At 36.3% G+C, this 13,662-nt stretch overlaps 1 pseudogene; it reads left to right on the plus strand.

Annotated features, from left to right (window-relative positions):
- The first annotated feature begins 1,218 nt into the window (after positions 1–1,218).
- LOC145103209 (cytosolic sulfotransferase 12 pseudogene) lies at positions 1,219–2,853 on the plus strand (annotated as a pseudogene).
- Positions 2,854–13,662: the final 10,809 nt, after the last annotated feature.

The raw sequence follows: 13,662 nt of genomic DNA on the forward strand, positions 1-13,662 counted from the left end.
GATTAATCGGATATTAATCAAGACCTAGTCCGGATTCTTACAACAGTGTTCAATATATATTGAGTGGTCAATATAGTATAAAGCTTTAAGCATATAACCCCTTCTACTTTTAACATATTTTATTTTTACCCTCTTAATTATATCGTAGTTTTAAATGTTTTTCATTTATTTCACTATTTAATTATTTCTATCATAGTTTTTTATTTATTAAATGTTTATATACTAATTTTTAGTGATAATCTTAATTTAAAATATTTCTTATTCAATTATAATTTGTTTAAATACTATTAATTAAATGAGAAGGTTGTATGAACATTTTAGATAAATAAGGATCAAAGTTAAATTTATAAAAAAAGCTATGGAAAAAGCTTAACCATTTGAGAGCTCATTTAATTAGAGGTCAAAAGTATTAGATTAATAATGTGACAAAAATATTAACTGATATGATAGGTTAACCATTGGAGATGCTCTTAATAATAATAAAAAGAAAAAACATTTTTAGCTTACGATATGACACTTAATAAATCAAATAAAAACATTTAGCCGATTCTGTATGATGTTGGTATCACATCACATGAATATAATTTTTTTTAATAGTTTTTGCTTTAAAAGCTGCTACATATAAGGTCATCAAATATGAGAAACCGTACATGAAAATCAACACGCGTTGATACCATTTGCATTTGATACATTTGGTTTCTTTGCGCCGGATGTGGTGGAGTTTCTTAATAGACTACAATGGATCATGTATAGTCATGTTATATCCCCTAGATCTATGGATCTAGTCTTCAAAAGAATTGGTTGTACCATATAAAACGGCTTAGCGGCGCAACTTGTTGCCCGTTTGCCTTCTCATTCGTTGTATGATGATAACTAAAACAATTAAACTTTTATTTATATATTCCAATATTATTTATATATACTTTATTTTAATAATATATAATAAAATTAAAATTAAACTAAAACAACAAATGAAAATGAAAGTAAATATAAAACAAATTAGAATCACGATGGTAAATCATTTTCAAATAAAATGTATAAAATTAAAAATTAGAAACAGTGCAAAATTAAAATCAAGGTCGATGAGGGTTATGTTTTCAAAAGGGCATAAAAGGGAAAAATTGTAAGTAAAAAGTATTTTTATTAAGTGAGACGGAGAAAAATTATAAGTGGAATTATCACTCCCTTTATCTATCTCTATACTACTATAAAAGAAACTCCTTATATATTTCATGTTTATCGTGAACCACTCTACGAATCTACTTGAGAACTCTCTCCACTCTCAAAAAAAATCCAGTCATGTCGAGAAATTTCTCAAAAATCCAGTCCATGGCGATATACCAAGATCTTAATCGAAATGCACGCCACCACCACAACTCTATTGACGAAGACCAAATCCAAACAGAAGAAGAAGCAGCCTATAACCTGCTACATGAAAAGCTCAACGACCTTCTTGCAACTCTCCCGAAAGACAAAGGCTGGAGAACCACAAACGTCTTCCTATACAAAGGTTTCTGGTTGGGCCCAACAGCTCTCAAAAGCTTATTAATGATCCACGAGTACTTCCATCCCCGATCTAGTGACATATTCCTCGCAGCTTTCATGAGGTGTGGAACCACCTGGCTTAGAGCCCTCATGTTCGCCACCGCCAACCGCCACCTTTACAAGTTTTACGACCACCCTATTAACCACACAGGATCCCACGATACTTTCCCCTCCCTTGACTCTCAAATTCTTCTGGAATATCCGGTATCTAATTTCGAGCATCTCCCTTCTCCTCGACTGTTCGCCACACACTTTGCTCACAGCTTGTTACCGATCTCAATGACATCACCATTGTCGTCGTCCAAGTTTGTGTACGTGTGTAGAGATCCCAAAGACGTACTAATTTCAAAATGGCACTTCATGAGCAAAATCAGGTCGAAGGAACTTACACCGATCTCGTTTAATGAAGCTTACGAGCTTTTCTGCAATGGGGTCTCCGAGTTCGGTCCTTTTTGGGACCATGTGTTGGAGTACTGGAAAGCAAGCCAGGAATCACCTGAGAAGGTCCTGTTCTTAAAGTATGAGGATATCCAGAGGGAACCGTCAGTGGAGCTCAAGAAGTTGGCTGCGTTCATGGGAATGCCCTTCACGGCGGAGGAGGAGAAGGGCGGAGTGGTGGAACGGATTGTGAAGCTGTGTAGCTATGAGAATATGAGTAATCTTGAGGTGAATAAGGAGGGTGGCGGTGCTCAGAAGTTTGCGCAGGTGGTGGTGGAGAATCGGGATTATTTCAGGAAAGGGACGGTGGGAGATTGGAAAAATTACTTAACAGAGGAGATGAGAGAGCGCATTGATTCAATCACTGAAACCAAGTTTAAGGGTTCGGGGTTGACACTGGGTCTTGGTCTCTAATTGATGGCTGCTATCACCACATGCTCTAGCTATGGTTCACTTTGGATGGATCATGGAAGCTGGAATTATGTTACGCTTCTGCTTTGGTGGTTGTCTCTCTTGTTATCATCTGCGGCTGTTGCTGACGACTTACCTATGAGTATCGTTGAGTGTTTTGGTGGCTATCTTTCTATCAAATGCATAGGTACTTTCATCATTACGGATGTTGTTGGAATGTGATGCAAAGTTCATTGCCATTTGGTGTTCGATGCTTCTGCCCCTTTGTACCTATATTTCCGAATGGTATCTTCGGATTCAGTGATTTGGCTCTTCTTGGTTCTCACGCAATTTGCTACTGGGCATGTACTGTTGTCTCTGTTTTGTTGGTGTAGTTTGATCCTATACATGGTTTGTTGTTTCATTATTGTTGTTTCATACTCTATATTGGTAAGTTATCACTGGTCTCTTTTTTTCTTATTTTATATATTTATTGTTGTACTAAGGCATCCACAATATAATGAACTCTGTAAAGTTCAATAAACACATCATTTTCTACATTAGATACAACTCTTATCAATATTTTTGCTACAATGTATTGAACTTTATAAAGTTCAAAAGAAAGTTACAAAAACTAATTTATAGCATGTAATTAAGATTAAAAAACTTTCATCTTTCTCATTGAAGAGTTCAATGGTAATTGAACATCAAATTCATTAAATGTCAAGGTGACATTTTATTATAATAGAGTTTTATCTATTGAATGACAACTGGATTTGCCACATCATTCAACCATCTCATTGAATTTATCATTGTGAATGCTCTAAAAGAACGTAGACAAGTATGTTATTGATGTCATTATACTGTTAATAATATGTCGTAATTGTAACATCCAGACCCATGAGATATTTAACTTCTTAAATTTATAGTTCTTGGAGGGATCACAACATGAGACTTCATGGTCACGTCTTGAGTAATTGTTGACTCGTTGACCGCATCTTGATGAGGTCTTACGACGTGAGGCATGAGTTCTCGTGACTAGGGGTGTACAATAAACGACATAAACCGCTCGCACAGCACCAAACCGCACCGCATAACGCGGTTTAAAACACTCGCAGTGCGGTTTGTATTTTTGTTGAACTGCATTATGCGGTACAATTAGCGGTTTACGATTACAAAATTACGGTTTAAACCGCACCGCATTAATAAAATCAATTATATATATATATATATATATATATATATATATATATATATATATATATATATATATATATATATATATATATATGTATATATAGTCAAGATCAAATAAGAAGGAAAATTTTAGTAGAAAGATAAGAATTTTTTTTTCTACATATTTTTTTAGCGAACATAGCAAATCAATCATTAGATGATTCAAATGTAAGATGATTCACAAGAAAAAATTCCCAACAAAACATCTTCATGATTCATTTTTATGTAAATTAAGAAAAAAATTCACTTTTATTACAATTTTAGTGAATAACAACGAAATCATTGTGCAAATGAATCATCGGTGTGTTTTTCTGAGATTTTTTTTTTGTGAATCATGTTATTTTTTATTCATCTAGTGATTCATTTCTTTTGTTCATCAGAAAAGTATGTAGAAAAAAACTTTTTACCTTCCTACAAAAAAATTTCTTACCGAATCTATATATATATATATATATATATATATATATATATATATATATATATATATATATATATATATACACACACTAGGTGTAAAACTCATATATTACATGAGTTTATTTAAAAGAAATTTAAATATAAAATTCAAAATATTTGAAAAGTTTGAATTTATAAGAAAAGTAACAAAAATATTGAATTATAAAAATTAAAGTGTTTGTTTTTCTTTTTTCAATTTAAACAAATAATTTAGATAAATAAATAAAAGAAAATAATGAAACTTTAATTTAGTAATACTAAAATTAGAAAGAAAGTTTATTAATGAAATTGATATGTATTTATTATTAGATTTAAATAATATGTGGAATTTAATAAAATAGAAAAACGATAAAATAACATGTGGAATAAAAATTAATTTAAAATAACCATAAAATTAAAATGTGGCAAAATGAATAAGAATATGTCATGTGACAAAAAGATCTTTATTCATTTGGGTAGATATATTCGAAAATATTTTGACATGTCCTAAATTAGTTACATTATATTAAGTTTTTAAAATATAATCTTAATTAATTCAAAATTGAACGCAGTTACCATATTTTTTTGTCTCAATTTCATTTTCAACTAAGATTCAGTGTCCATTATTTTATGGTCACTATGTTTTCTTAATTTATGTATATTCATAAGTAGTTAATTACCACAATTATTTGACCACCAAATTTCTTAATGACCACTTAGTGAGCCGTTAGTGATGACAATGATACTATTATCATTAAATTTAAAGTAACTAATTAGTTAAACCGCATAAACCGCCCGCACCAAACCGGACCACATAATGCGGTTTTGAAGTTCGCGGTGCGGTTTGCGGTTTCTAAATAACTCAAACCGCATATGCGATGTGGTTTGCGGTTTTGGCTCTAAACCGCACTGCGTACACCCCTACTCGCGACGCGAGGATGACCTATGACTCAAAACCCTAATATTTCGGGTATTTAAAGGAATGAGAGGCTAGGGTTGCACATCCTCAGCCTCTTTCACCCTCTAAGCCTCCTGGAAACCCTAAATTCAACCTTCTTGGAGATCTTTGGTTATTCTTGGTGTTTTTCTTGCTTAAGGTAGAAGAAAATAAGACCAATAAGTATCATTGTGGTGGAAGTTTCAAGGAAACATCTTGATCATCAGCTATTTCCTAGTTGGGCTGTTTGTAAGTGCTAAGACTCAAATTTTATCTCATTTCATGGCTCGATCTAGGGTTTTGGTCCCATTTCTTTAAGTTGTAGCTTGTTGGAGTGAAGGACATCGATAAAGTTAGCAACTTTATGGATTTAAATGGTCTTCTAAGTCTTATATCATTCAGATCTAGAAGTTGGTGTAGTATTAGAGGCTTGTATGTGAATTTGAGCCCATATTCCTATTTTTGACCTAAAATGATGGAGGAACATGCATGGTGCATGCATGTCCATAAAGAAAGCATTTTTATGGACCATTAGAGCCCCCTTATGCTTCTGTAAGAGTTGGAATCGAGGCCTGAATGGATTAAGAACGTTCAAACATGGTTTTGGCTTGAGACCATTCTCACGACGTGAGACATGAGGTCTCACGACATGAGTAGGCAAAACCCATCCCTTACTGAGTTGTCTGAGTCAGGAGCGAGTCTTTGGACTTAGAACAGGTGACTCTAACAACGTTACCAAGGATTAGTCACGACGTGAGACGCGATGTTGGGTTTTGGGCCTTATTGGGCCACTAGTTTTCTGACCTTAAGCCATTGTTAGGTTGTGGACCTTCTTGTATTTGGGCCCATATGGAGCTTAGGTTGTCCTCTAGGAATCGGGCCACTTTGGGCTTTTGTGTCATTGGGCTTGGTCCTCGGTTATTAGGAAAAGTGAAGGGAGGGTAAAATGGTATTTTACCCTGGTATTGGGACTGATGAATTTGACTCCCATATATGGTTTATGGCCAAACGATTAATCGGGATTCTGTTAGTTAGTTAGCACGGGGATTCTCTGCTCGGCAACCCGAACATTTATATGATTCTTCGGTAGATGGAGGTGAGTCTCATCCTAGCGTTTAGCAGGTTGAAGGCACCAATGTCATCCCATGAATTATGGTTATTTATATGCTAGTTGTATGTGTGAACTTGCATGTGTGTATGTATTGTATGTATGTCGGACAAGGCTTGATGCCAGGTGGGGCCTAGTGATCATACAATCCTCTAAAATACATGTTTGTCTAAAATACATGCAAAATAATTTTCCAAGGTCCATAACCTAGCTAGCATACATGGGGTACTTTTAAAAATAAAATATACTAGATGAATTACATACCTTTGTTAGTGAGTTGATTCCTTAGGAGTTTAAGAGCCAAGGACCAATAATGTGAATGCCTCAAGTGGAAATCACAAATCACTACAAACTTGGAAAACTTATGAGAAAGTATAAAACCACTCTAGAAGACTGCCGCCCTTATGCACACACACATAGTGTCTTTTCAAGCACCATAAGCCTCTTTATATAGTGTGTATGATTAGGGTTATGAACCATGCAAACCCTAATAACCCATGTCTTTTCCTATTCCAAGGATACATGGGTTAAAATCTCCATGGATCATCCATGGACTCCTATTTAAGCTTAGTCCATTTTCTAATGAGTGTTAGCCCACACCATATAAATATAATAGCTCACTATTTAATTAGTCACCTTTTGACCACTAAATTAATTCATAATTAATTTATGATCAATACTAATTAAATAATACAATTTTATATTAATATATTATAACTTATAATATATTAATAGACCGCAAATATACTCTTCTCATAATATTATCCATATAAATAGTTCACGTGAAGTGCAACCCAAATGGACCATGTTGGGTCGGGTCAAGTATATATCAAATAAGTTATGGACATAGACACCTTATCCAACAGTCTCCCACTTGGATAAGTCTGATAACTATATTTGCCTATATAGCTTCAGGAACTAACCATCAATCGTAGCTCTCGAAACTCTGTTGAACTATGAAGTGCCATTTTAGATAAGTGATCACACAATCCTCTGCTCTCATGATATCAGTCGGACAAATACATGGAACAATGTCTTACTTATTGTCCAGCAGTTTGTTTCCCGATTTCCGATTTGTTTGACAAAGAACTTAATCGAACACATCAATTTAGTTCTGACTGGGCCCTGTACATAGGTCAAAACAAAATCATCGAAGGGCCTGAATATCGCTTCTAATTCAAGAAGGAACAGATAAACTTTGACTCATATGCTTATTCTACTACTTGTTGAATGGTACACAAAGGCACATCTTATAACATCAAGTTACTGATGCGTTTACGTGCAATCAATGCACAACCAACTCATAGGTAACAACTCATATCTCTAGGTTTGAAGATTTATATGATATTACCATCTCACGATCACTCGAGATAAATTCCGTGATGTGATACAAGTGAGCGTGGGTTTATTCCAATACTCATAACTTATGAGCACTCATGAATGTTGTAGCAACCATTGCTATCGCTAAACACCTTTATTCATCTACAATCCCAATTCATGACAGTCTTGATTCATACCTACTTCCGACATATGACCGACTGTGGAGAATTTGAATAATATTATTCTGGATGTCAAAACATGCAAAGCTGAAACAATAGTAAATAATTGAAAATGATAGCAACTCCTTACTCATAAATAAATCACAACTTTTATTCATCATTAAACGTCGATTACATTTTCCAAGTTTTAATAATAACTATCTAATCTGTAAAACTAATATCGTCCCTCAGCCCGATGCGCCTCGCATCATGAAAATGCTTAACCCTTGTCAGTCCCTTCGTAAGGGGATCCGCAAGATTCTCATCTGACGATACCCTCTTTGCCATAAGGAGTCCTTCTTCTATCTTGTGTCTTATGAAGTGATATTTTTTGTCAATGTGTCGGGATCTGCCATGATCTCTTGGTTCCTTGGCTAAGGCAACCGCACTATTGCTGTCACAGAAAATCCCCATAGGCTCCTTAATAGCTGGCACAACTCCAAGATCTCCGATGAAGCTCTTCAGCCATATCGCCTCCTTTGCCGCTTCACTCACTGCTATGTACTCTGATTCACAAGTCGAATCAGCTACTGTCTCCTGTTTGGAACTCTTTCAAGTGGTTGCCCCTCCAGTTATGGTAAAGACCCAGCTCGACTGAGAGCGGAAGTTATCCCTATCAGTCTGAAAGCTAGCATCACTATACCCTCTTACTCTCAAGTCATCACTCCCACCAAGGGTAAGGATCAAATCCTTAGTCCTCCGCAGGTACTTGAGAATATTCTTTACCGCAGTCCAATGAGCCTTGCTAGGGTTCCCCTGATATCTGCTGACCATGCTCAAAGCGAAGGCCACATCAGTATGGGTACAAGTCATAGCATACATGATCGAGCCAACAGCAGAAGCATAAGGTAATCGACTCATCTCAGCTATTTCAACCTCTGTACTCCAGCTCTGAGCCTTGCTCAGTTTGGCATTGCTTTGGATCGGTAATTCTCCTTTCTTGGAATTATGCATGTTGAACCTTTTCAACACCTTATCTAAGTAAATACTCTGACTAAGTCCAATTAGTCTTTTACTCCTTTCTCTTAATATCCTTATCCCTAGGATATAGTCAGCTTCTCCAAGGTCCTTCATAGCAAAGCACTTCCTAAGCCAGGACTTAACCTACTGCAAGGTTGGGATGTCATTTCCTATGAGTAGTATGTAATCTACATACAACACCAAAAAACTAACTATACCCCCACTAGCTTTGACATACACGTAAGACTCATCTTCACTTCTCGAGAAACCAAACTCTTTGACCTTCTCATCAAAACAAAGATTCCAGCTTTGAGATGCTTGTTTCAATCCATAAATGGATTTCTCAAGCTTGCACACTCTATTAGGGTACTCCGCACTGACAACACCCTCTGGCTGATTCATGTAAACATCCTCAGCCAATTTTCCGTTAAGGAAAGTGGTTTTGACATCCATTTGCCATATTTCATAATCATGAAATGCAACAATGGCTAGCATAACCCTAATAGACTTAATCTTCTCCACTGGTGAAAAAGTTTCATCATAATCAATACCCTGAGTCTGAGTAAAACCCTTCGCGACCAGTCGCGCTTTATAAGTGTGTACCTTTCCATCCATGTCGGTCTTCTTCTTAAAGATCCATTTGCACTCGACTATCTTATGGCCTGGTACATTGTCAACCAAGTTCCAAACTTGATTGCCATACATGGACCGTATCTCGTTGTCTGTAGCCTCCCTCCATTTAGCAGACTCCGAGCCTGCCATGGCTTCCTTAACATTGTTAGGTTCATCCAAATTTACCAGTGTACTATCACTGATAAATGTATGACCTTCCGTAGTAATATGAAATCCATAATAAAACTCAGGTGTGTTCCTATCCCTTGTGGAATGCCTCGGACGTACAGACTCGTCAGCTGGATCAATAGGAGTTTCCTCCTCAGGTTAATTGCTAGTGTATGAGGTTCCTTCACCAATTGACTCTTGAGTTTCTTCAAGGTCAATTTGCCTCCCACTGTCTCCTTGGCTTATAAATTATCTCTCTCAAAATACCCCTCTCCTTGCCACAAATACCACATTCTCATTGGGTCTGTAGAAGAGGTAACCAAAAGATTTTTGTGGGTAGACGATGAAAATACACCTTTCACTTCGAGGTTCGAGCTTGTCATGAGTCTCGCGCCTCACGAAAGCCTCGCAACCCCAAATCTTGATGTGATCCAAATTAGGAACTTTCCCAATCCACATCTCATGAGGTGTTTTGGCAACCTTCTTTGTAGAGTCTAGATTAAGGATGTGGGCGGCAGTCTCTAAGGCATACCCCCGAAAAGATATTGGTAGCGAAGCTCGGCTCATCATAGAGTGAACCATGTCCAACAAGGTTCGATTACGCCTCTCAGCCACACCATTTAGCTGTTGTGTCATGGGAGGTGTCAATTGTGAGACAATCCCACACTCGTTAAGATAGTCGAGGAACTCAGTACTAAGATATTCACCACCTCAATCGGATCGAAGCATCTTAATGTTCCTGCCAAATTGATTTTCTACTTCATGTTTAAACTCTTTAAATTTTTCAAAAGCTTCTGACTTATGTTTGATTAAGTAGACATAACCATATCTACTAAAATCATCAATAAAAGTCACATAATAGCGATTGGCATCCCTTGTGGCAGTTTTGAATGGTCCACATACATCAGTATGTATAAGGTCCAACAAACCCTCACCCCTTGCACAAGTCCTAATGAAGGGTGATTTTTTCATTTTTCCAAGTAGACAAGATTCACAACTGTCATCCGACTTAAGGTCGAATGACTCCAATAGTCCATGCTTTTGGAGTTGGCCTGTGCGTTTCTTGCTTACATATCTAAGACGACAATGCCACAAAGATGCTTTATCCAAGCTAGTAGAAGAATCAATACACAATACACTATTTCCTATATTATCTACAACCGATACAGCTTCATAAACACCATCACAAGTTAATGCTTTAAAATAAAGAATATTATTAAAGAAAGCATTAATACTACCAACTTCATTATCAAAAGAAAAGGTAGAACCTTGTTTGTACAAAGCATGAAAGGAAATAATATTCCTTTCCATTTCAGACGAGTAAACACATTTATTCAAATCTAACTTTAACCCACTATCTAGCAACAAAGTATAAACTCTAATCTTGGTAACATGTGTAACCTTCTTGTTCCCCATGATTAAGTTTATCTTTCCGTGCTCCACATCCTCACTTCTTCTTATGCCCTGCAAGTCACAACAAATGTGAATACCACAACCTGTATCAAGAACCCAAGAATTAGAATATGGTGAGTTATTAGACAATATAGTGTAAATACTTGCATGGGATGGTTTTACATTTCCATCCTTAACATCCTGCAAGTACTTTGGGCAGTTTCACTTCCAGTGCCTCTTATTCTGACAGTAGAAGCAATCAGCATCCTTAGGGATGGCAGAACGAGTGATACAACCACGTTTGGTTCCAGATGAGGAGCCTTCAACAGACTTTCCCTTGGTACCCTTTGAAGGGTGCTTCCTTTTCTTCACTTTTCCTTGCCCAATAGCCAAAACAGGGGTAGTAGTAGGAGTAGGACTAGCAACCGACTTACTTTTAAGACCACTTTCGGCGGTCTTCAGAAGTCCTTGAAGCTTACTGAGTGTGACTTCCTCCTTGTTCATGTGGTATGTCATGTGAAATTGATCATAACACGAGGGCAAGGAGTGCAAAATGATATCAATTGCCAACTCCTCAGGGAAGTTCACATTCAGTTTCATTAGACGGTCCACATAACTTTGCATTTTCTGCATGTGGCCCGTGATTCGTTTGCTATCCTTCATATGGGTAGTGATCATGGAGGAGATTATTTCATACCGCTCTTGACGAGCACTCTAATGGTAACTTTCCATCAGATCATGATGCATCTCAAAAGGGTAATAGTCCTCATAGGACTTTTGGAGTTCAGCTGTCCTGGTGGCCATCATGATGCATTCCACCTTGGTGGCATCTGTCTCATGTGCCTGATACTCAGCGAGCTCCTCAAGAGTAGCAGTGGACTCATCAAGCTCCTTAAATCCTTATCGAGGACATATTCCTTGTCCTCGTAACGAGTGACCATCCTGATGTTCCAGATCCAATCCATGAAGTTGGAACCATCAAAGATGACCCTCCCATAAAGGTTCATGAGAGAAAAGGAGCCAGTAGGGTTAGAGCCTGAAGCATTGTTGTTGGAAGACATCTGAAAAGAAGAAAAACAAGTTTAGATTAGATATATCGAATCCTTAATAATACACCCAAATTAAATATTAAGGCTAGGATCCAACACAACATATTATAAGTTAGAAGAGGGATACCGTAATCTAAGCTATAACATATTTGAAGGTATGTGAATGACGATTCACCAATTTCCACCATGAAAACGAAATGAATTGTTAGGTTTAATTGGTTTTGAAATTCCTAGATTCTTTTGAGATTCATTGAACTTTTCAATGGCATGTTCCAATCTCGATTGTGCCCTTCAAGTTTTGTGACTGAGATGCCGAGGATCACAAAACGAGGTGTGAATAACCATGCTAATTCACTTGGTACCCTTAATATTATCACCTAATCAATGTGCCAGTTAACCACACACGCTCCACCGATCTATGATAAACATTAAGTCACCCTTCGTGATCCTTACTAGTCCAAGTTAGTGTGCCTGTTAACCACACACGCTCCACCAACGACTTGGTAAGGTACAAAGTGTGAATTTCATGGGTTAGCACCATATTCACATTTTCCTAAAGTAAATATGATTGGGAATTTATAAAAGGTTTAGTTACTTTATAATATTCATTATACTTTTAATGAGAATTTAAAGTCATTATTCTACCCGTTCGGCTAACGACCCTCCACCGATCAAGGAAGCGGTGGGTGAGAATGGACACCCATTAAACTGTCATTTTATAGGCAACAACCTTATACCCCCTTATAGACCGGATTCATGAATGAGGCCTACTAACAGTAACACGACTTAATCTTATACATATATATAATAATTAACCATTAATGTTATAAATAGTATAAGTGTTGAATTTTAACTTTTAAAACTCTAAGGGTTTGGAAATAAAGTATATTAAATTGTGTGTAACTTTACAAATTCCAAAACTTGAGGACAAGTTTTGAAACTATTCAAAACTTTTCATTTCATAACTTATGAATTAAAGGTTCATGAAAATAAAGACTCTTCATTTTCATGTAACTTATGTGTTTTAAATGTGCATAAATGAAAGTGACCTTTGGAAATCCATAACTTGAGGGAAAATTATGGACTCCATTAAAACACATAAAATATGAAGAATTATCAATAAACAATTTAACAAATAATTCCTATGATCTAACAATAATTCATAAGAGCATAAACATCATATCAAATTTCCAAGAACATATGAATTACATATAATCATGTAATTTTGATATAAGCCATTGAAAATGGATTAGCAGAAACATTACACCATCTAAAACAGGTTTTAAAACACCAAAACAGTTTAGGGTAATGTTTCTAGTCCATTTCTAGCAGCAAAATTCAAAAATCTGCATTCTGAGGCTTCTACTCGTTGAGTGCATGAACCTACTCGACGAGTAGGATGAATTTAGTCATGGACTCGGCGAGTTCATCATGCAGACAACAAGAAAATCGACTTTTTTTCACTATTTTGCATAAAGTATCAAACAAACAAGCCTAGGCTCTGATACTACTGTTGGGTTTTGAGAAAACTAACACTCCTAAGTTGTTCATGCAACCCTAGAAACCTTGGATCTATGTTTGTCTAAAATACATGCAAAATAATTTTCCAAGGTCGATAACCTAGGTAGCATACACGGGGTACTTTTAAACATAAAAGTTACTAGAAGAATTACATACTTTTGTTAGTGAGTTGATTCCTTAGGAGTTTCAGAGCCAACCACCAATAATGAGGATGCCTCAAGTGGAAATCACAAATCACCACAAACTTGGAAAACTTATGAGAGAGTATACATGTAACACCCCGTTCTTCGAGTGTTCAATTATAAGTCCCTGAGATTTAAGAGGAAGGGTAAT

The sequence above is a fragment of the Lactuca serriola genome, chromosome 4 (genome assembly GCF_051521515.1).
Source record: "Lactuca serriola cultivar US96UC23 chromosome 4, Lser_US96UC23_V15, whole genome shotgun sequence".
In the NCBI taxonomy this organism is placed as follows: domain Eukaryota; kingdom Viridiplantae; phylum Streptophyta; class Magnoliopsida; order Asterales; family Asteraceae; genus Lactuca; species Lactuca serriola.